The following is a 22103-nucleotide window of genomic DNA, read 5'->3' on the forward strand; positions in this document are numbered from 1 at the left end:
TCTAATTTTACAAAGACAAAATGGTGGTACTTGAAAAATTTCAACAACAAAATATGCATGTGTACATGAATTTGAGCAACAAGAAATTGTTACTATTATAAATAAGAGCTATGATTTTTTGCAGATGCATTGTAAAAATTATTTATGGATATAAGCATAAATATGTTACATATCTTGGCCTCTTTCCCCCCTTTTCCACCTGCCATCTTGTAAGTTTGGAATCCGAGTTCATCAGGATTTTATTGATAAAGGAAATGGATCCAGGTATTCTTGCTCAATGATGTCACTGAAGTTCTGGAAATGCATGAAATACCTATGCTGCCCCAGTCGACCCCAGTGATTCAGAGTTACGAGGTTGTCTTTTGTTGGTGCATGAATGCTAAAAATGGAGAACTTGTACATACAGCAGCAGAAGAATATGTACCTAAGGGATAAGTAACCATTTCTTTCTTAATTCTGTCCCATTCTACACTATTCTACAAAGAAAATGATTGTATGAAAGCAATAAATTTGCTAAAAACATCAGTGAGAATATTATGGTTATTTTAATTCTGCAGTCCTGTGAAAAAAAAGAGGAAAATACACAGCTGACAATAGGTGGATTGACTGAAGCTGTTTGTAGTTAACAAGGTACCTTTTCAATCCTCTACAACAGAAATCAAATAGCAGTTGCTTGATTCTGATAACATTTGGAAAGACTGCCATGACTTTGAGTAACTTTGAAAAATAAATCCATTTATTCTGTTCATCTGGTTGAATAGTTTATTAATGTGACCATTATTCTAAAGGAGATGTTGGCATGTATTTTTTTTCTACTGTTAGTTTAAAATGTAAACTTGTCTAGTACTAAATACATAAATGATGCTTTTTCACAATCTAGGTCCTCAGTGAGGAAAAAAAGCCATGAAATAAATTGAGATGCTTCAGGCTTTTCTCACAAGAAAGCAGACGATACTGCCTGAGAAGTAAAGACAGCTGGTGATAACTCTAATAGTCACATAAGACTAAAATAGGATGATTCTAATGAAAATAAAAGCCTATGTTTTTATGAAACATAGTCTTACACTATATGATTATTCTCTAGAATCAAATGAAAGTAACAAGTAAAAATTTTTTAAAAAAACTTAGACTGTAATGATAATAGGCAGAACAGAATGCTGGTATTTAAAGATGGTTGAAAGATGTTCAAACCAGATTCATATGTTTACTCATAATGGGCATTATAATTGCAATAATTTTCTGATAAGAGTTCTGGGAAATAGTATCCTCTTATAGTAGTTGAAATAAGTCACCTCTGACAAGGAAGGAATGCCTTTGTCTCTAATGCATGGTGAATGACGTGTGTGTCCCAGAAGAGTGTGTCAGATCACACAGTTGCCTCTTTATCACTGGAGATAATCTCCAGAGTTAGAGCTAGCTATCTGCAAAGAAATACATACAGATATAAGCAGATATTGAAGTTGCATTGGAGTTGTGGAAATTGCACTTGCTGTGTCTAATATAGGGCTTACTCAGCAGCATAGCCATGGCAATGTCATGGGAAGATTTATGTGCTGTGTTTACTCACTGTTGCAGCATAGTTTGAACATGTTACACCAGGACATATTAAACATGACATTATTCTAAGAAGACTCTTGAAGCAGTTTATAAAATCACAAAACTAAATAACTAAAATGAAATTATATATTTCTGAACCTATGTATCTGCCAATATACTTTAAACTTTTATATTATATTCTTTATCTGTGCTGATAACTACTTTAAATTTGAGAACTGGCCTGTACCATGTAATGCTTGAGTTATTGAGAAAACTTCAGTAAGATTCTGAAACTAGAGCTTGAGTTGGTAGTAGAGCAGCTGAAATGGAAAAGTTTAAATTTTTGGCTGCATTATGTTTAGGATTTGATTATAATAATGTTTCATAAAACTACAGGGATCAAATATTTAATAGGTGATGAATCCCTGTAAAAATGACATTTAGCACACTTCTAAATGTTATGAATAGCTCTGGAAGCTAATATAACAGAAAAATTTTAAATGGAAGTAGTTGAAATGCCTTTGTGTCCAAGGAAAAGAAGAATTTTGGTGCACATAGACAGACACAGGTGATCTCACCTCTCGAAACCCAGCAAAAGAATAACTTCCATTTCAAAGTAATAGATTTTTACAATATTCACTATCCAGTCAATTGTAGTTTCAGTGGTCTGTGTTGACTTGTATCCAGGCAAGATAATTTTTGCAGCTTTCAGATTTGTAAGTAGTTTTTCTATTTTCATAAGTAGTATTGAACTTTAAAGAATAGACTCTACTCATTATAAAATGTAAATGAACAAGCTTCTGTTTCAAACTCCATACCCGCTCTTTCAATTAAACAACTTCCTAAAATCTTGAGGGGGTAAAAACTTCTATAAGCTTCTAATGCTCAGTGGTAACATAGGCTTCCCTTCTATTCCTATAAATTTCTGGGCATCTGACTCCTTTCTGATGGGATACTCTTAATACTCTTACTTCAGGGCTGAAACATTTGAATAGCTGTTGCTTATGCGATGATAAATGACTGTCATTGCCTTTATGATTTTTCTGTTATTTTATATATTTTTCTTATTTAGTTATTTTCCAGCTAGATAGTAACAATCGTAGGCGTTTACTGTGTTGCCTTCTCACATGACTTATCACCAGCCATCATTCATAGCTATCCAATACAATACTGTATCACTTGAGTGGATGGAGATACTGATGGCATTAGCAGACTGTCCTCTCCACTATGTATCTCTTATTACCAGTGCATAGAAACATAATTTTCAATGGATATCCTGGCAGTTTGCTATCCTACAAAACATTTTAAGATTTGAGAATTCTGCATTAAATTTCAGATTGTGTATGGAAGTGTGCCTTTCCATCTAACTGCTTGACCTTCCCTTTTTATATTCCTGCTTATTTCCCCGTATCTTGTCCTATTCCCCATTATCTGCAGCTGTTCATTGCCATTATGCTTTACCACTGTAGACTCCTCCCATCTTCTCCAGCTTAGCGTAGAGGAAAAATTCTCACTAAGCAGTTTCAGGAGGTCATCGCAGGTTAGTTTTAAAAAAGAAAGAAATAAAACATTTTGTAATTTTGTTGTTGTTGTTGTTTGGGTGTTTTGTTTTGTTTTGTTTTGTTTTTTGAGCTTTGACTTACTGAAGAGTATATAGTATAGCTATTGAAAGGGAAATTAAATTAATTGCTTTGACCAGAAAGGCACAATGATAATTCTTATCATAAGAAACCATGAGGTTTGGTTCAGTCAGTTTCATAGTTCTAAATTTTATGTAGGTCTTCTCCATCTCATCATTTCTGAACAGTGATCTGACTCATTAAGAGATTGACTTTATCCATTACAGAACTGTCCATTAACGGGTAAGAGAACATTTTACTCAGTAGTACTTCTTCCAGAATTAAATAAATGTAACTAAAGTTGTGCTTCTGGTGACTTACTGTTCTTGAATATTTCACTTTGGTCTATAGAAGTAGCTACTCAAGTTAGATACTATTCAATGACATGGCTGGCATCTCAGAATATTGGCGCTTACATATTAATAACAAATTTAACATAGATTTAATGTAGTGCATGGAATACATTGGTAATATCTTATGAAGAAGTTATGCTTATTATGTGCCTAATTTTAAAATAAAATCATAATGTTCTAATTTTTGTAATAGATTAAATAAGCCTCGACTTTCCAATTGGGTAGATCTCATATCTTGTTTACTGACCCGAGACACTTTTCCTGCCATGTAACCTTCTGTTTACTGACAGCAGGTATAGTGTTACTTAGAAGTGTCAGATTATATTGCAACCACAAGCAAATCCAATTATCTCTTTTAACTTTTGCTAAGGCTTTTCTTCCCATGATCAGCCATGCTGAAAATGTAACAAGAAACTACTCTACTTCGGCAGATAGGTGGCAGAATCACATTTTTTGTAACTACAATAAGCTGTTGTTTTCTATAGCAACTTCTGCCTATTACCATGTTTAACTTTAGAAAGCTATGTCAGAATGGAATGCTGATATATAGTAACCATTTCCTCAGAAGAAGTTATGGAGAACTACCCCCTTAATACCTACCTTTTCATGTATTGTTTATGTATTTACTGCTCAACTAGCCCTATTGATGCATTTTGGCATGTAATATTTTCTGGCTGCGCAAAACACTTGTTCACCTTTGCATCAAACCTGTATTGGTAGTAACATTAAGGTCAGTGTTGTTGCAGTTTAACCATGCAAGTGTCTTATCAAAATGCTTAGTGTCAAAGCAGCTTGACCTTGCATGTAATTACTAATCAAAAGCAGTCCTAGCAAGCAGTTCAGATATTTTCACTGAACAAAAACATTGTATCTTTGCTTTCCTTTATAAGTAACAAACAAGGTCACTATAACCTTTCTGGCCAAGGGGAGAACATTTACCAAACTTCTCAGATAAACTTTTCCTGCTTGCATCTGCAAAACTGCAAGTAAAATGTTAGCGACAATAAATTTAAAAAAAAAAAAAAAAACTTATTTCCCCTTCATCCCTTCCATTCTTCCCACCCTCACTGAAATATTAGGCTTACTACACATTCACTGTGGACTTCCATGTGTGCTACTCTAAGTAACTTGGAGTGAGCTGCTGCCATCAAAAATAACTGATAAGTTTGCCTCATCTTTTTGCAAGATTTTCTTGGGACAATAGAAGGAAAAGGCTGTGGTTATTCTATGATGTTTGTCTAATTCCAGCCTTTATCTTTTCCTGGAGACTTATGGCCTCTCCTTTGGCAGGAGATTGGATGTGCCATCGTATGAGAGGAAGTGGGCTGTTTGGTCCTTTGGCAATCAGCCCACTGGAAGTGCACAGCCACCCCAGAAGTGTTTGTCCTTGTCTTCTGTCCCAAGGATCTTGAGAAAAGAAGGCATCAGTGGATTGTCCTGCCTTTGCCAATACAGTTATTTCAGCCTGTAGCCTGACACTAAAAGTACTCTGGAAAGAGAGTAGCTGGGAGAAGGCTAAATATTAAATGAATTATACTCACACAGTGCTAGTGAATGGGCACCCTTTTCAAATACCTGTAAAAGCAGATGCTAAGTCCTGTACATTGCATAGGTAAAAGGACAAATTCTGTTGCTGAAATCAGTGAAAATCAGTTATATAACAAATATTATATATATGTTTGTAAAAATTAGATGTTTGGAATATTAATATTCTTGAAATATATCACACCTATTTAAAGTATTGTGAGAATAATTTGGTATAGGATGAATATATAGGTAGTAATGGACATAATAAATATTAGTAGGTATCAAGGACTGGTTACATGCTTCTGGTACATCCTTTTGAGAAGAAGATAACTGATCTTTGCAAATACATCACATGCCCAAACTGTCAGCCTGAAAAATTACAGGTCACAATCACCTGAATATATATTTCTTATATTAATGTACTTTGGCAGACTTTTCAGGATTTTATATTAGAAATTTAGGTTATATTTATGCTTTACATTTTCTAAAGTTCTTGAAAGATTTATATATGAATATTGCATAGAATTGTGATTTATCTTCTGCAGGCTAAATAAAGAGAATTCTTACAATAAGAAAGAAAATATGGTTTACAACATTGAACTTTGTGTATGCAAACACAGACAAAAAAACAAATACCGTCTTATGATGAGGGCTCATTTTTTCCACATTGACTAGCAAGATATCCCTTTATTGAAGGGGATACTCAGGATACTTTTGATTGGGAATGTCTTTTGGGAGGTATTTTCCAGTGCTAAATATGACCTGTTCTGCATAGTTCAGGAAGTCTTTAAAATAAATTATGACTTGGTGTATTGTGAGCATATGGTTACTGTAAAATCGAAATATGTAGTTCTGTGGCTATAAATCTTAGAAGTTCAAAATTCTTTCTTCAGAATAGAATAGGGGTTATTTTACATTGGAGATTACTGAATTTGATTTTAATGCCATAACTTGGAAAAAGGCATAGATGGTGAACTATCCACCTTTTTGATGACAGGCTAGAAAAATTGATAGGAAGTGGGAGATCCAAGTGAGGCATATGGAGGGCAAGAGGAAGCACTTCTCTAAATACACTGGCAGGAAAAGGAAGGCTAAGGAAAATGTGGGCCTGCTGAGATTCAAACTTAATAATTTTGGAATCCTCTGAGACTATGTCATTCTTAGTTACTGTTACACTGTGTGTGTGTGTGTATCTTTATACATGTATATGAATTACAGATCATATATATAAAAATATATACATGAATTAATGGTCACTGTGATGGAGAGAGTCTGTTAGACTGACAAATCAGGCTAGTCTTAAACTTTAAAGGAAGATTTTGCTAATTTGTTCATTAATAACACACTTCGTGCTAATGGTTACTTCCTACAGCATTATCACTGCATATACAAAAATATTTGTCTTTAACAATCATATTTTAGATTAGCTGTGAATATATAAAACCACAGAGAGGATGCCATACAGTTAGCACTGATGGCTAGGGCCTTTGATGGTCTTAGTCATTGAGGTCAAGGTGATCAGGCTTGAGAACTCTTTGATGAAAGAAACTAGAACTGAAGTAGGTTTGTCTTCTGTCTTTCCTCTTCATTCTGGTTGTTTTTGTACTATTTGCCCCCTTCCCAAAAAAGAGGGAGAGGAAGGGCTCTTACCTGCTGCTGATACTACTTACCTTGTTTTCCTTTATCTTGCCAGTCATCCTTCTTGTGTTTGTGGCAGTCTGTCCTGCCTGTTTGCGGCCACTTTTTGTGTGCTCATCTTGTTCTTTGTCAGCTTTTTGTTACTTGAAGGTCTCCTACATACAGCTAAGCACATCTTCGTTTGCCCCTTTGGTGGTCATGTTGCTTGCATACTTATATAAAGTTGTCTATGTATTGTGTCTGGCTATAGTCACTTGCATACTGTTGTTGCTTAGAGTATTTTAGTACTCTTACATTTGGGTTCAAGACAAAATATTAATTATACCCTGATTAGAACACCTAATTTCTAAGTGTAACAGACCTCTGCTTTAGCTACAGTTATGATCTGTGTCAGGATAAGTTAGAGGAATCCAAGTTCTCTTATGTCTCATCCTTTGTATTCAGTAGTTCTCCCTGACTAGGGTTTTCTTAGGACTCTTTCAAAGTTCCAAAGCTGTATTGGAACTCCACCTGGATTAGAAAGCTGTTTCTGTTTTCTCTCCCAAGCCTCATGGGTCCTCTCAAGGACCCCTGTCCTCCATTTTTTATAAAACCCAGACCCTTTTGATGAATTGTTTCTGTTACCATGAAATCAAAAAGGCACTGCCATGTCCAGATACTATCCAAATAGGTAAAATGTGCGTCAGAACTTCCAAAGTGGTTCTGTCATCTTGAGTCATGGGTGCATTCCATTAGTGTTCAAATCACATCAGTAGAATTGCTAAAGTATGTATTAATCCTAAATATTCACAGAATGGCTATCTTAAGCTCCATTCACATTTTTACTAACCCCTTTGTTGTTGAGGAGGCCTGCAGGACTGATGCTGCATTTATTTGACGGAACAGATTTCCTCAGAGGGTTTTAAAATCTACTTCCAGTTATTTACTGAATATTCCAGAGCTCCTTGAGCTTGCTCACATTGTGAAAGTACATCTAGAGAAGTACCTAAATGAAAGAAATGGAGAGAGAAAGTTCATCTATATGTATGTGTTGCTTACATTCACTAGCCTTTCTTTACCTAACCTACAGAATTTCTCTTATTAGGAGACCTGTGTTTAAAAAGAATTGAAAATCCTATAACAATTACTGCCATTGTTGTTGTTGCATTTCAAGACATTAAGTAAGGTGCTTTAAGGTTTCTGCTGATGTAAAAGGTAACCAAATGAAATGCTTCCTACACCCACACCTGTGTCCTGACCCCAAAACACAAAAAGCTTGCACACAGTGGGAAAATGCTTAAGGACAGCACATTTCAAAGCAATAAAGGTACTGGTGAATAATCTTTTCTTTCCTCAAATATATGAGGAAAATTGTGAAGAGCAGGAGAAAAGGCCTCATGAAAAAGAAATGTACACTGAAAATAGAGAAGATTTATTATATGGTATAGCCAACAGAAATTAAGAGCCTAAAGTTTTAAAAACCTTCCGGATTTCCTTGATAAAGAGTCTCTCTCTTCAGGAATATTTAGGTACTGTTTTGCATCTTGAAATACAGTTTTTTAATTTCCTTCCATTTTATTTATCAAGATTTTTAAACAACTGTGAGAGAGTAGAACTACCCACAAGCCTGATGAAGCTGTGCTTTTTCTTTTGGTTTTGTTTTTCCTTTGTTTTCCCCTAAAATCAAGCTGGATGACATAATCTAGATGTTTGGATAGCAATAGTCTTTTATCTTCAGGATGCAAAGCCATGCAGGTCATCCACAAGGTTCTTTGCTAAAAGAATGACTTATGCCTAAATCACCGTATATAGATTGCCAAAGTAGATTTCAGGATTCCTTGCACTGGCTCATGAAATAGCTAAATTAACTCTACTTGAATACAGTAGCATGTTCTTTTTTTATTAATGACTGAAGATATTTCACTCCTATGGAATTTTGTTTGGTTTAATAGCCTTTTCTACTTTTCTGTAAACCGCAAGCTGCCTCTTTCTAAACAGACTTCTTGCTTCCCTTTTCATATTTTAGTGTGCACCTATCCCATGTAACCATGAGCACTTAAACAGTTCTCTCTCTTGCTCTCTCACACACTCTCTCTCTCTCTCTCTCTCTGTGTGTGTCTCATTTGACTTAGGGATGTCTGACTAGTTTCTAATACTTTTAAAATAATCTTCCAGTCGAAAGGTGACAGTTTTCAACCTTCATTTCAATACTGGTACTACTTTGATAATTGTTCTTTAGTTCTCAGAAAATTGCATTCTAAAATAAAAGCTTCTTTGCATTCTGTCAGTCTTTAGTGATGTCAAATGTAATTGCTGTTCTTTGATACACCTCACAGAAAGATATAACTTAGTTATATAAGCAGCTTTTTGACATCACGTTTTGTTGTACCCCGAGAAGTAAAAAATGCTTAAGGAAATCAGATAAATCAAATTCTTAAATTTCTGAAGTTATGTATCATGATGTCAAAGCAGCCATGAAAAGCGCTGTTGCCTTATAAAGCAAGTAATTGTACATTATTGACTTAGAATGGCTAGATGTCTTTGGTGATGCAGACCAGTCTTGAACAATTCCAGTTTAAGTTTCATTTCAGGTGCATGAGAATTGGCCTCATGTTTCCCTGCACATTGAAAAGTATGTGAATAAAGGTGGTCTGGTTGGTTATAGGTTGCTCAGATTTCCAAAAGGTTTTCAACAGGTTCCCTAACCAGAAGTTTAAGGAACTAAGCAGCCATGACACAAGTAGAAGGGTTGAATGGATAAACAAATGGCTAAATATTAAGAAAAAAAAGAGAGTAGGAATATTTGCTCAGTTCTTGTAGCAAGGAACATTGTCTTTGGAGGTCTGCAATAAATCCATGCTGAGACCTGTTCACATAACATGGGTCTTGCAACACACATGACTTGTACTATCATAGATATGACTGGAAAACGGGGTGTGCAGAGGTTAGTAAATCTGATGATAATATGTTACAAAAAAGGCAAGAATTAGAACCAACTGAGCAATTTCAGAAGGGCCTTCTGTTATTGAGTGATGAGACAGTAAAATGGCAAATGAAATCCAAATGAATCCATACAGAAATGTAGGGTAATGAGGATAAACATCCTAACTTCACATATAACATTATAGACTCAGAGTTGACAGTTGTCATTCAGGAACAAGATGTTGGGGCTGTGATAGTTCCAGAGAAGCCCAGTGCTTTGTGGTCAAAGAAGCCAATTAAATTTTAGGGAATGTTTTGTTTTGTTTTTATTCTATAACAAAGAACATGAGTATAGTACTGTATAAATCCATATATGGCCTGCTTTTTTATTACTGTCCATTAGGGTCCCTCCATCTTTAAAAGATGTAATAGAACTGGAAAAGGATGAAAGAAAGAAAGGATGATTAACATAATGGAACAATTTCTGAATAAGGACAGCCTAAGTAAGCTAGGACTTTTCAGTTAAGAACTTGACTTCCATTGGATGGCAGACAACTATGTTAATAGTTTATAAAATCTTGATTAGCTCAGAGAGCGTGGATAGGAATTAGCTGTTCACTCTGTCTGTAAGAACTGGGGAAAATCAGATGAAGTTTACAGGAGCTAGATTTATAACAAACGAAGGCAGCAAATAGGATGGTTGGTTTGGTTTGTTTTTTTAACCACAGGTGATCTGTAGAACTCCTTGTTGAAGGGCACTGTGTAGACTAAAAATATGCATCACTTCAAGAAGACACTGGAGGAGTTCATGGAAGAGAAACCCCTTGAAGGTTATTAGATGTGTAGAAATCTCATCTATGTCTAGTAGTCAATGAGCTGAAAAAAGAATTATGAGGAATGTGCTTGCCTGATTCTTATATTCCTTCGTATGTGTCATCCTTTGACTGCTTTTGGATTAATACACTGGGCTAGATGTATAGGATCAGAAGAAAGGCACAGATGTATAATATATACTTATAATAATATATAATACATATTATGTTCTTGGCCTTCTCCAATAGAAAATACCCTCATCATCCTCCTCAGTTCTGAGAGCCTGGGGAGAAAGGTATGAAATTCAAAATCTTATCATAAAAAATTACTTTATTCTCAGGATTGATCATTTGTTTGATTCTTTTTAAAACTGTTTATGTGAGAACATAATTTGTTTTTGGTTTGTTTTTTCGATAAATTGTTTTCTGTTTCAAACTTTTTAACCTATTTGAATTGGTCTTCAGAGTCTGACAAACTTACCTACTTCTTTAAATAATTAGATGAGTTAGTTGGTGAAATCCTGTTGAGAAGCAGCACAGGAACTGCGTCAACACATACACAGGACAAATTATTCTACAGTTGTTCTTCCTTATGCCGCAACATAAGATTGGTTTGTGCTTCATGGTGAACTCGTGTAATTTAACTCACATGTCACATATTTGCAAGTTTAAGTTTAGTCATTAGCATGATTTTGTCCAGTGCCAAATAGCACTTTCCCAGTAGAGTCTGGATGTGACACTGCTGTTTTGGGTAAGAGATTTTAATTATATGCATGTAGGATGTTACGTGCAGTTGTCCTCATTGTTAGAGGATGGCCCCAGGTATATGTAATTTACTATTGCATGTATAAATTCAGTTTTATATTGCAGTTAGGCTGGCCCATCATTGGTATCTATGACTATTCGCTGGAATCATTAGTTATCTGTTCTGGGCATTTCAGCTCCTCCTGATTACAGTGCCTTGCATGTTAGTTATGTGTGTGGTTTGCTGTTTTTACAGAAGAGTATTCCTATTTCCTGTCTCATTTGCACTTTGCTGAATTTATCAAGGCAATCAAAGACTCCTGCGCTAAAAGGGCTTATCTTCCCCCAGGCAGATTTGTAATGCCATGTCTCCAGTATGTGATGTTACAGCATACATTACACTAAGCAGTCCTCTCTCTTCTGGATCATGTGGCAGCATGCACCTTTTTGATGTCTCACGCCATGTGGCGGATTAATGGCACGGACTCAGGAGGGTTTGCGTCCTGAGACATTTATTGTTTATTTCTGAGCGTATTTAAAAAGTTAGCTGCTTCAGTGGTTTCACAGACACACTTTGCTAAGCCAATCATCATGCAGATTATGTCACAGGTAGCCAATCATTACACCGAACATGCACGCAGCGGTCATGCCTTGTACTTTGCTACTTGTTTAGAAAAGCTGTCTTGCCCTTAACCTTGGTTCCCACTGGCTTCTGCTAGTTTATCTGTACTTTCTCAGGATGTATTATTCCCAGCTGCACCGGTGTCCTTGGGTATGTTTGTCTGAGGCTCCTGTTGCTTGCTACTTGCAACTTTCCACCAGTTTAACCCTGTCATGACCCTCCACAACGCCAGGCTTCACCACCAACACATACAGGTCTGCTGGTACCACTCTGTGGATTAACAAGTGTAAGTCTTACTTCTCAGATATTCTCTAGGCCCTGGAAACTTCATGACTTAACCACATCACCAAAGCAGTGCCTACATACTTCATCAGCTGGGTGGTCTCTCAGATGACTGTCTCAGGATTGCTGGTCTTCAGACAAGTACAATCTTAATAGTAGTGTTTTGGAGTTCTATGAAGTCCAGAATGCACATGTGGTCTTTCAGTCCCATCTTTCAAGCTCGTGAATGCAAGTGTTGACAGATAATTTGATGATCTTGTGCTACACAAGTGAGTAAGGGCTATCAGCTGCCCCTGCTCTGTCAAAAGGTGGTGAAGCTGTGGAGTAAGGACGTAGTGAATCTGATTCACTGCCTGAAAGTTCACCCGCCCACTTCAACTCCATCACGGGTAGTTTGAGCAGGTTCACAACTCTGTATCCCAAATAAATGATCAGCTCCAAAATTCTGGCAGATGTTTTCTGCAAGTGGGCTGAATCCATACTTGCCTTGGGCAAGTATGCAAGAACAGGTAGTGTCCATGTTCTTACTTAGGAATAAACTGATATCCATGATCTCTGTCCAACATGCTCCTACTTCTTTCAAAGGGAATTGATCCACCTCCTTTCCTTGTTTCTACAGGTTGTAGTCAAATGGGACAGAGTAATCCTAAAAGCTCTGACATGGCTGTGGTAACTTTTTTTTTCAGGATGTCCCCCAGCCACACAGACACTGGATTCAGTTCTGTGGCAAATTGCTCATTCTATTTGCCAATATTACCAGCTGTAGACAACAACAGAAAAGTGTTTCACTGAACTTGCAGTTTTTATTAAATGGACTAGATTTTATGCAAGAGGGGGAACCCTCACTCTCTCTTTTCTTCCTGTGACTTAGTCACCACCTTTTGTGGTACCTCCTGGACTTTCAACTCAATAGAAGTTCATCTGGGTGTCATTGCTTCACATGTCTGTCTTCAGATTGATTGAATGTCTGTTTTTGTACTCCAAGTTGCTTGATTTATGAAGGTATGAAAACTTTGGGCCATACTGTCCTCTTCATAATCTAGTTAGTGATTACTCGACATTCTGCGGGGACCTTTGTTTGAAGCTCTGAATGTGTCGGAGTGGGGGGACGGGCCCGGAGTAACAATGAGTCTCAATATGAGTATGGTCGTTCTCCCTTTATTCAAGCTTTTACAGAGTATATATAGACAATGAGCAGAAGCTTGCGTTAGTAACAATGCTACTATTGGTTAAGGCCCTCTGTATACGTGCGATGTGCCTCGACAGGATTGGTGTCGGGCGACTGCTTGTGTTAGTAACAATGCTACTGTTGGTTAAGGCCCCCTGTATACGCGTGATGTGCCTCGACAGGATTGGTGTTGGGCGACTGCTTGTGTTACTAGCTTTGCGGTCAGAGCTGTGTGCTGCCTCCCCTTTTCTTGATGTCGACACCGGCGATGTTCCTGATTAGAGGAGACTTCAAGGACAGCAGCTTGCCCACACGCTGAGCCTTATTCTATGTAATCGTAGGTGGGATTGCTCACTTTTAACAGATCATGGCCCTTTTGGCCTAACCATTCCTCCACATGAATGCTTGCTCCCTTCATCTTGAGGAGGTGGCATTCTTGCTGGATGTTTTTCTGTTTGATGGACGGAGGAGATTCAGGTCTCTATGGCCAAGTTTTTTATGTACATTGTCCTTCTCAAAGGCAGAATGTCCCTCAACACCTACCCTGATGCTTTCCTAAGGTTGCATCAAAATTCCAGCTGATCTAGGAGATTCACGTCCTGGTGTTCTTAGTTAAGCTTCATGCTTCTAGAGCCAGCTCTGTGTTGTTATGTATTCAACATCAAAAAGGTGTTCTCACTTCACCTTTGCAGGTTTAAGTCTTACAGAAAGTTTCCTAAGCTGCTTGTTTCCACTGTGGGATGATGGTTCTGTTGTTTTGATACAGCAATTTGTCCTAACATAAATATTGCTGTATTTAGCCCTGTTATGATACCAGCCAGCATTCTAACAGCACTCACGTAACCTCAGTAGCTGTATTCTTTAACATCTAATCATAGACATATGCCATACAGCCACATGTCAAGCACTATGCCACTCCCAAAGTGTACAGTCTCTTGATAATGGAACTTTTCAAACCACTGCTGTTTAACTGATGGTTGAGTAGCGCATGCTGTCATCCACTGTTAGAATACATACATGGGCACTTCAAAGAAAATGGTTTCTAGTCTACACATACATTACTCTCACACTTGCTTTTTCCTTCTGAGTCTTTTTCATATGTGTGTCTTCATCTAAAAGTAACGGAGTGAAGGTGGCAGAGGTATGTTCTGTCTCATATGTAATATAGTATGTGGGGTGGAGGGTTAGAGCATTCCTTCTACGGACACTTCAAAGCAAAACTTTTCAGTCTTATATGACCAAGATAAATACGACCTTTCTAAAATGCACCTGTGAATTAGCCAAAGAAATAACACCATTACAGATAAGGAGATTTTTCCCCTTGTTTTTTAAAAGCTAGGGTCTGAGAAAGAGCTCCAGAAATGCAACTAAGCAAGAATATCAGAGTAAAGAGGAGTTTGGGGATATGCCAGCCTTTCAGTCAAGAAGTTAGGGAAGCTGGATGAAAGCAATTAAAAAAAAAAAAAAAAAGCCTTGCTTATTTGCCTAGATACAGTCTGCTGTGTGTATGAATGCTGATAGAATTCCCATTTGTAATATTGAATTGGAGTTTCAGAGAGGAGCTTGATGAAAAGAGAATTTATTTTTGTCTTCTGAATTTAGCCCTAGGGTAAAAACCTGTAAATTCATTTACTTTAGACACAGATGCATGGTAAATAGTGAATATTTTGTGCTTATGCTATGGTGGGGGTTTTTTTGCATATTTTTGTAAATTAGTTGAAGCAGTTGAAGAATAAATGATATGAGTAAATTTTTGTCACAAATGAAATGCAATAGCTATTGACTAAATCAGATTTAACTGGGAAAGTAAAATTTAGTTTATAGACAATGGCAGGTAATATACCATTTACAATGTATGAAACTTCAATAAACTCACTTTTCTAAAAGGTTTTTGTTGGGACTTAAATATATTTCTAGGGAGGCTGTTTTTTTGTTTGTTTTGTTTTCTGGAAATTTCAAAAATATTTTTAAATGTGTGATTTTTGTACCTACATAGGGTCCTGATCTGATAGAATTCCTTTAGTTGGCCAATATCCTGTATTGGGACCTAGATTCAAGCCACCATCTGAGTAGCTATTAAGGCAGTGAGAGAACTCTGGCAAGGGGAATTCTTTTTTTGTCCTAAACTTGGCTAGGGCTTTTACAGTTAGCTCCTTCTGCTTTATAGGTTAACTGTGATTCCTCTTTCCAGGTGGAACACTTGGTGCACACACATCCTTTTCTTGTTGGGCCCTAACTTTCTATTTTTTAGGGCTCTCTGTATGAGATTCTGTGACTGCCTCACAGTCATGAAATCCTTTTCTGTTTGTATCTTGATTTCATGAGCACTGTAAAGAAAGTGGAAAACATGCAGCAAATGGACTACAGCAGCCAATTTCTCTACATTACCATGATTTGAGTAACTTATGAAAATTCTTAACTGCTTTGAAATCTGTAAACTTTTCAAAGTATGCTAATTTGTAGAACTGTTTCTTTTGGGGATATTTTTCATGTAAACTTTCAGTAGCTTCGTAAGGTTCCTTCCATAGAAAATCAATATCTTTCTCCCTTAATTATTTATTAGTTAATGAACTAAGCAATGCATTGATATTTTTATATATTTTAGTTTATACAAAAGGTTCTTGTTTCTGATTGAGCCTAGACTAATGTTAATGTAGTAGGTAAACTTTTAGTAACTTCACTAATAAAATTATTCTTCATATTCTTATTATTGGTGTTATTTGTTGTAAGAATTATCTTAAATGTTCTGTATAGTCATGATTTCCTAATGACTGCTAAAATTCTGCCTTAAATTGATTCTCAGTGTTTTCTCTTGAGATTGAATGCTGGTTTCACAAGGTAAGTAGACAGATAGGGTCATCTTGTTTGCCTTTAGATATCCAGCTAAGGCATCCCTCTACAATAAAATAAGAGCTATGGATATCTGCAAAGGCAGGTCACTCCTTTCTGTGATAAGTGAGATGAATCTTACCCCTAATTGCTGAAATCAATGGGAACCAGCTACCTAAAAAGCTTACATTGTTCACACTCAGGGCAGCTTTAACTGAGGGGAATTAAATATGTGCTGACAAGAATGATCTTTATGGACCCTTACTGAAGCTGGTAAGATCAAGAATTATAATTAATTGCATGAGATTACTTTAGAAATGAGGTATAAGATTTTTTTATACATTTCACTGTTACAGAGGTTGCTTTGCTATCAGTTGAATACACAGAAGCTACTTTCAGATGTACCCAGTTACTGGTAGTAGTTCTCCTGGACCAAATACATTAAATACATATCTCAAAGTTTGAAATGGTTATTGATTCTCACGGAGTGACACAAAACCTTCATTGCACTGATCCATGAAAATCACTGTTTCAGTAAGAAAAAAGAATAATAATAATAAATCTTTCTTCTTTATTTATGCTTGCTTGTCTTTGGGGAATGCTATGTAAGTCTAAGGGTTTTTTATTTTTTTAAACTTCAGTTTAGAAGAAACTGACACACTATTAGTGGCCATATGGGTCCATCTGTTGTCCTGCTATTTTTTAGCTCATCTTGCTAACTGGGTCTTTGCCCTCCTCTGGGAGTGTTGCCAGGGCTTGCACAGAACAAGCAGTTGATTTCATGTGGCACTTCCAGTAAGGGTATTTGAAAATATAATTTTCAGGTAGCTACCATATTTTTCATAAAATTGAAAAATGTAATTAAGGGTGCTGGTTTTACTGTTTACTAAATGTGAAAGTGGAATTAAGAATCTGTTTCTTTCTTTGCTTGTCACATTTATTTTGCTAATATACTATTGAAAAGAATAAAATAGCCCAAAATATTTTCTGTTAATTATGGTGTTTTTTGTTTTATATATACACCCATACTATAAGCAAAGATGAATTAGGTTGGCATATTTCTCCCATTATTTTTTGGTAAGCCATAAAAGAATTAATGAGAACAAATTACCTGTTCATCTTTACTAGCGTAAGGTGAAGATTCAAATGGAACTAGCTATGTAAGAGTTAATAGACCATATGCAAATCAGTGTTCCAAAACTGATGATTATTTGAAAAGAAAGGAAATTATCTAAAGTAATTAAAGAATATACCACAAGTAGAAATTAGTAAAAACAAACCAAAAAACACCACCAATGTAATCCATGAAACCATAATAATAATATATTTGGTGTATCTCTTTGAAAGTTGACTTGTCAGATATGGACCAAACAAGACCAGGTAATTAAAGACTTGAGAAGTTTTAAACTTATATTCACACTTATGCTTGTCAGTAGGCCTCAGGGAGACATCTGTTTTCATTGTGTTTGATGTTTACTTGGGTAACAGCGACTGGGGATTAAAAGTATGGGGCTGGTACACCTGACTTAGAGCTCTGTAGGGTCAGCTGGTGGAAGATACAAGCAATATTCCAAGACTGGTTACTAAAGCAGTTGCCTCAGAATGTGCCTTCTCTGGTTAAGGCCCATCTCTTTCAGCAGTGGGATTACCTCCATGAGTTGATCTCAGAATGTGATCAAACTTTCCTACAGTAGTTAGCCATCTGCTCTTGTCCTGATCTCTCAGTATATGGCCTTCATATGAAACATCCTTACTGTCTTCCTCAAGGAAGGAACAGCTTCCCCAACAACACATTTTTATTCAACTCCTTCCAAACAGTTTCTGAATGTGTAACATCAAGGTGAGTCGTCTTTCTCACCTTTTAGCAGTCACTTAGCTGCCTATGTGGCTGCAATGAATGCTATTGCTATGTGCCACAGGGTGCTGAATATCACAAAATAGTTGATTTCTGCCTTCCCTGACTTGTCTCTCTTCCTTGACTTTCTTGTCTTCAGGTAATCACCTTTTCAGGGACCCTTATGAAGGGGTCTTGTGAACATTACTACAGAACTACTACTAATACTCATGAAATGGAGGTAATTTATCTTCTAGCCCTGGTTGTCAAAGGACCAATCCGTCTTTGATTCAGTATTTAAAATTTTGAGGAGAATACAATTATCTAAAAGTATCACTTCTCACACTGTACCATTCTTTGAGAATACTTGAATATAGTCTTGGACAGATCTGTTCTCCCTGAGCCATTCCAGTAACCTAAAAAACCATCCTTTTCATCTGTTCCATCCTGTGACAACCAGTAGACACTTACGTGGCAAGTCTGTGATGTGTGATAGCATACACCCAGGTATGTATCAGACTATGTCTGCCTTTAAAATGCAGCATTTTTTTTCTTTCTTCTTTTGGGGCTATCTCATGCAAGGCACCCAAGGAATATTAAATTGTATAAGAAATAAGCACCATTAGCTATTGGTAGTGGATCAGTATGTCCTCAAAGTTTAGGAAAAGCCTAAAACCCAAACACATCAAGCACCATTAATCAGGAAAAAGTACATTAGGCATCTACTAGAGCTTGTTTAAGAATATAAAAATTAAGTAATCAGGTATTGATATTTCTGCTAAGCCCAGGGTGAAGTTTGTTAGTCAGATTTTAAGGATTCTTTGAGGCAAGTAAGATCAGTTGATTATGAAGTCTAAAAAAAATGATTAAAGAAAAGAGCCTCAGAGGTATGTGCACATTCTTCAAATCTGAAAGACTTGGGACTGACTACTGAAGCATCACCGCTCATCTTTTATGGCCTTTCAAGATTCCAAGAGGCACAAAGGATACTTCCTTAGAAAATGCTAGAAACAGTACAGAGAGCTGTAAGTCATGGTTAAACTGGTTAGTGTAGGTAGTTATACTGTGAATAAAAGGGTCCCATTCTATATGTACTGTAGCTGACTGAGACAGCACACTTATACACTGATTTTGGTGCTTAACTGCTTTGAAGAATAAAATTGCTCATTGAGTAGGCCAAAGGCTGCAGATTCCATTCTCTGCCTGATGAGGGCAATCATCTCCATTTCAGAAAAGAATCAGTAGATTTCTGGAAGCTGTTTCCTTCTAGAGGTTCTGGTGGTTTGTCTGCTACTTGGACTTATGTTTGGTTCTGCAATAGTTTTCTAAAAGCTAATGGACTGAGTGCTTTGACTGCACAGCTAAAAATGAGGCAGCTTGCTTAGGTAATGTAATTATTCAGGCAGTAAACGATGATCATGTGAAACAGGTTACAGCTCTTCTCTCTTTAGCTGATGCAAAGCCACCTAAGCATGGAGAGTAAAAATGTAAAGTAAAATGTTTTGACTAAAAAACAGGGAAAAGGCCTTTTTGACCATAACTTCTGTTACTTTGGCTAATTCTGAAACTATTGCAACTCACAAGTTCACCGTAGGGAGAGGCAGTTCTACTATGGCTACTCCGCTTGCTGAGGTTACCCACTACTCAGCCTCATGGAAACTCTTCACAATACTTAAACTATCCCCTTACCTAATTTATGCATTTCAATCAAACAAGAAATAGCTTATGGTCTATTCCCCAGTTATAGCTTCTTCTATATTAAAAGGGTTATAGTTATAATTTACTTGCTTATGCTAGATGGCAAGTTGCTAATTAAAAACTCTGAAGAGTGTTCTCCAGAATCTGGGAAACTTCCATTTCATCACCTGTGCAGTCTGACTCTCAGTTCTGACTCTTCACTTCTCCTGTGCCTAATTTTTCTGCTTGCATTTTGGCAAAGCTAAAAATCTCAGTAGGGCCAACAGATTGTTGGGGTATATTATTAGCATTAATAAGTGTTATCTTTACAGTCTATAATAGGTGGTAGCTCCAAAAAAGTCTAAAGGTTCAAGGGCTGTAACTTGACTTTTAATACCAAGGTCTACTTCTATACAAGTTCAAATCTTCAAACAGATTCTTAAAAATTACTTACTGTACAATTCTACCCTTACACTTTAAAGGCTGTTTGCATATCCTGCATAACAGGTGATCAGAGGGCAGATTATTATTTTATTCAAGCAGTGGTTGTTGGTGAAAAAAGTTTTTTGCCCTTTCTTTTTCTGTTTCTTTTCCATTTCCCTTCTTTTTATCTTCCTAGAACCTTAGAAGGGCTAAAAACTCTGAGGATCTCAGCTAAAGGCTGAGATTCCATTGTTTGCCTGATGAGTACAATCATCTAATCCAGAAAGGAGACTCTGCAGAAAGTACACCAATCTGGCATTCTTAAGTATGGTTTGGTACATAGCCTCCGCAGAGTGATCTCAGGAATCCATCAGTTGAATTACACTTTTAAATATATCTGCATTTTTGTTAACCAAAGAGGTTCAAGGTGAGGAATTCTTTCCATGATCTGTTTTGTTGGGTTGACTGCATCTATATGGTACCTTAGTGATTTAGAAGGTGAGGGAGCCAGCTTCTTGTAGGATCAGTTCCAGAGTGAAAAATGGATATGCTACAAAATACTGTATATTTCTAGTTTCTAAGATAATAGCCAATATATGTCTGTGTGGTGCTGATTTGCTTTATACTGCTAAAATGATTTTTCTTGTGCCTTTTCTCACCCACCCATTTTTGGTATTCAGAAATGTTAAGGTTTGGGGGGGTTTTGACATTCTTTGATAGGTGAGTCATAGGGGACAGTATGATTTTGAGTGCTAGAGTAAGAATAATCAACTTCAGGACAGTTTTACAAGGGCAACTTGTGAAATGGAAAATCATTAATCATTCACTTTTATAGTATAGTTTTAAAGGAAAAAGCTTTGGAAAAATAGTTTTTTCTTGGATACCAAATAACGCAGGAAATAATCATTATTGGATTATTGGCTTTTCTTACACTGTGCAATAAATGATTTCATTCAATATGTACAAATACCTGATTTCAGAGAAGACATGCCTGGTTATAATATGACATATGCTGTACAAACTATTGAAGTATAATTTATCCTTTTGCCGAATAATTTATTCATCCTACTGTGTAAGATGCTATTGTAAATATAGGTGGGTGTGGCAGACTGCCTATCTTTCTCAGGGTTTTTCTGTTCTTCTTACTTGCTGTGTTCCATTAAGAAGGGAGACCGAATCAGATAAAACCCTCTGGCAGAAAGGAAGGTTGTTCATTGCTTAGGGACACTGGAGTATGCTCAGGGAAAGAAGGTTTCAGAAAATGCAAGTTTATCAATTATAAAAGGCAGAGAGAAACACAGCAAGGGCTAGAAACCTGCAATTTGAGAGGAAGAATCAGGAGGAGAACTTGCTGAGAAAAGGGCAGGGAACTGAGAGTCAGATTTCACAAGGTGACAAAATGGAAACTTCCCAGATTCTGGAGGAAACTTCAGAGTTTTCTGCAACTCAGAAAATCACTGAGGTGACAGACATCAAGTCTGAAAGCCAGGATTCTTTTTGAACAAAGAGAAATGGGCAGGACATGACTTGTTTATAAACGTTTCTCTTCTTTATATTCTGCCTTACCCAGCTACTTTGAGGTTTGCTATTTAAAAAAAAAAAAAGTGTATTATGTAATGTAGTTGGGGTTAAAAACTTTTGAGGAGTTCTACTTTGAGGAGCTCACTGTAAAGAAAAAGCTTAAGCAATCCACTTCAAAGTTCTGCTTATGTATTAAAAAATTGTTCAGAAATAGATAATATAAACATATGCAACTTTCTTATCTGATATCTTCATTATTTCTTTTTTTCTTTTATATTGAATATTCATTACAATCACGTGTGTAAGTAAAATGAAAACATTTTAAACTTTTGTCTGTATTATTCCTAAATAAAATTTAGGATACAGATTCAATATATGCTTGTGTTGCGCTCTCACTGATTTATATGAACATTATCATCTTTTCTCTTGGAGCAAGACTTAGCTAGGTAAGTGAACCTTATTTTAAATATTAGCTAAGACAGGCCTTTGTTAATGCTTCCTTCAATGTCATCCTACTTTCATTTTTCTGTTTTCTTCAGTTAGCTTTTAAATTTGGTTCATTTTTTGGAAGTAGTTGTGAGATTTTGAACTCTGAGCCCATGAAGCAAAATAAAATC

At 36.5% G+C, this 22103-nt stretch overlaps 1 protein-coding gene across 1 annotated transcript in view; it reads left to right on the plus strand.

Moving 5' to 3' along the window:
* Positions 1 to 22103, plus strand: part of SGCG (sarcoglycan gamma) — a 146510-nt gene that overhangs the window by 15062 nt on the left and 109345 nt on the right. The gene's annotated exons all lie outside the window — the stretch shown is intronic.

Source organism: Apteryx mantelli, chromosome 1 (genome assembly GCF_036417845.1).
Source record: "Apteryx mantelli isolate bAptMan1 chromosome 1, bAptMan1.hap1, whole genome shotgun sequence".
NCBI classification, from domain to species: Eukaryota; Metazoa; Chordata; class Aves; order Apterygiformes; family Apterygidae; genus Apteryx; species Apteryx mantelli.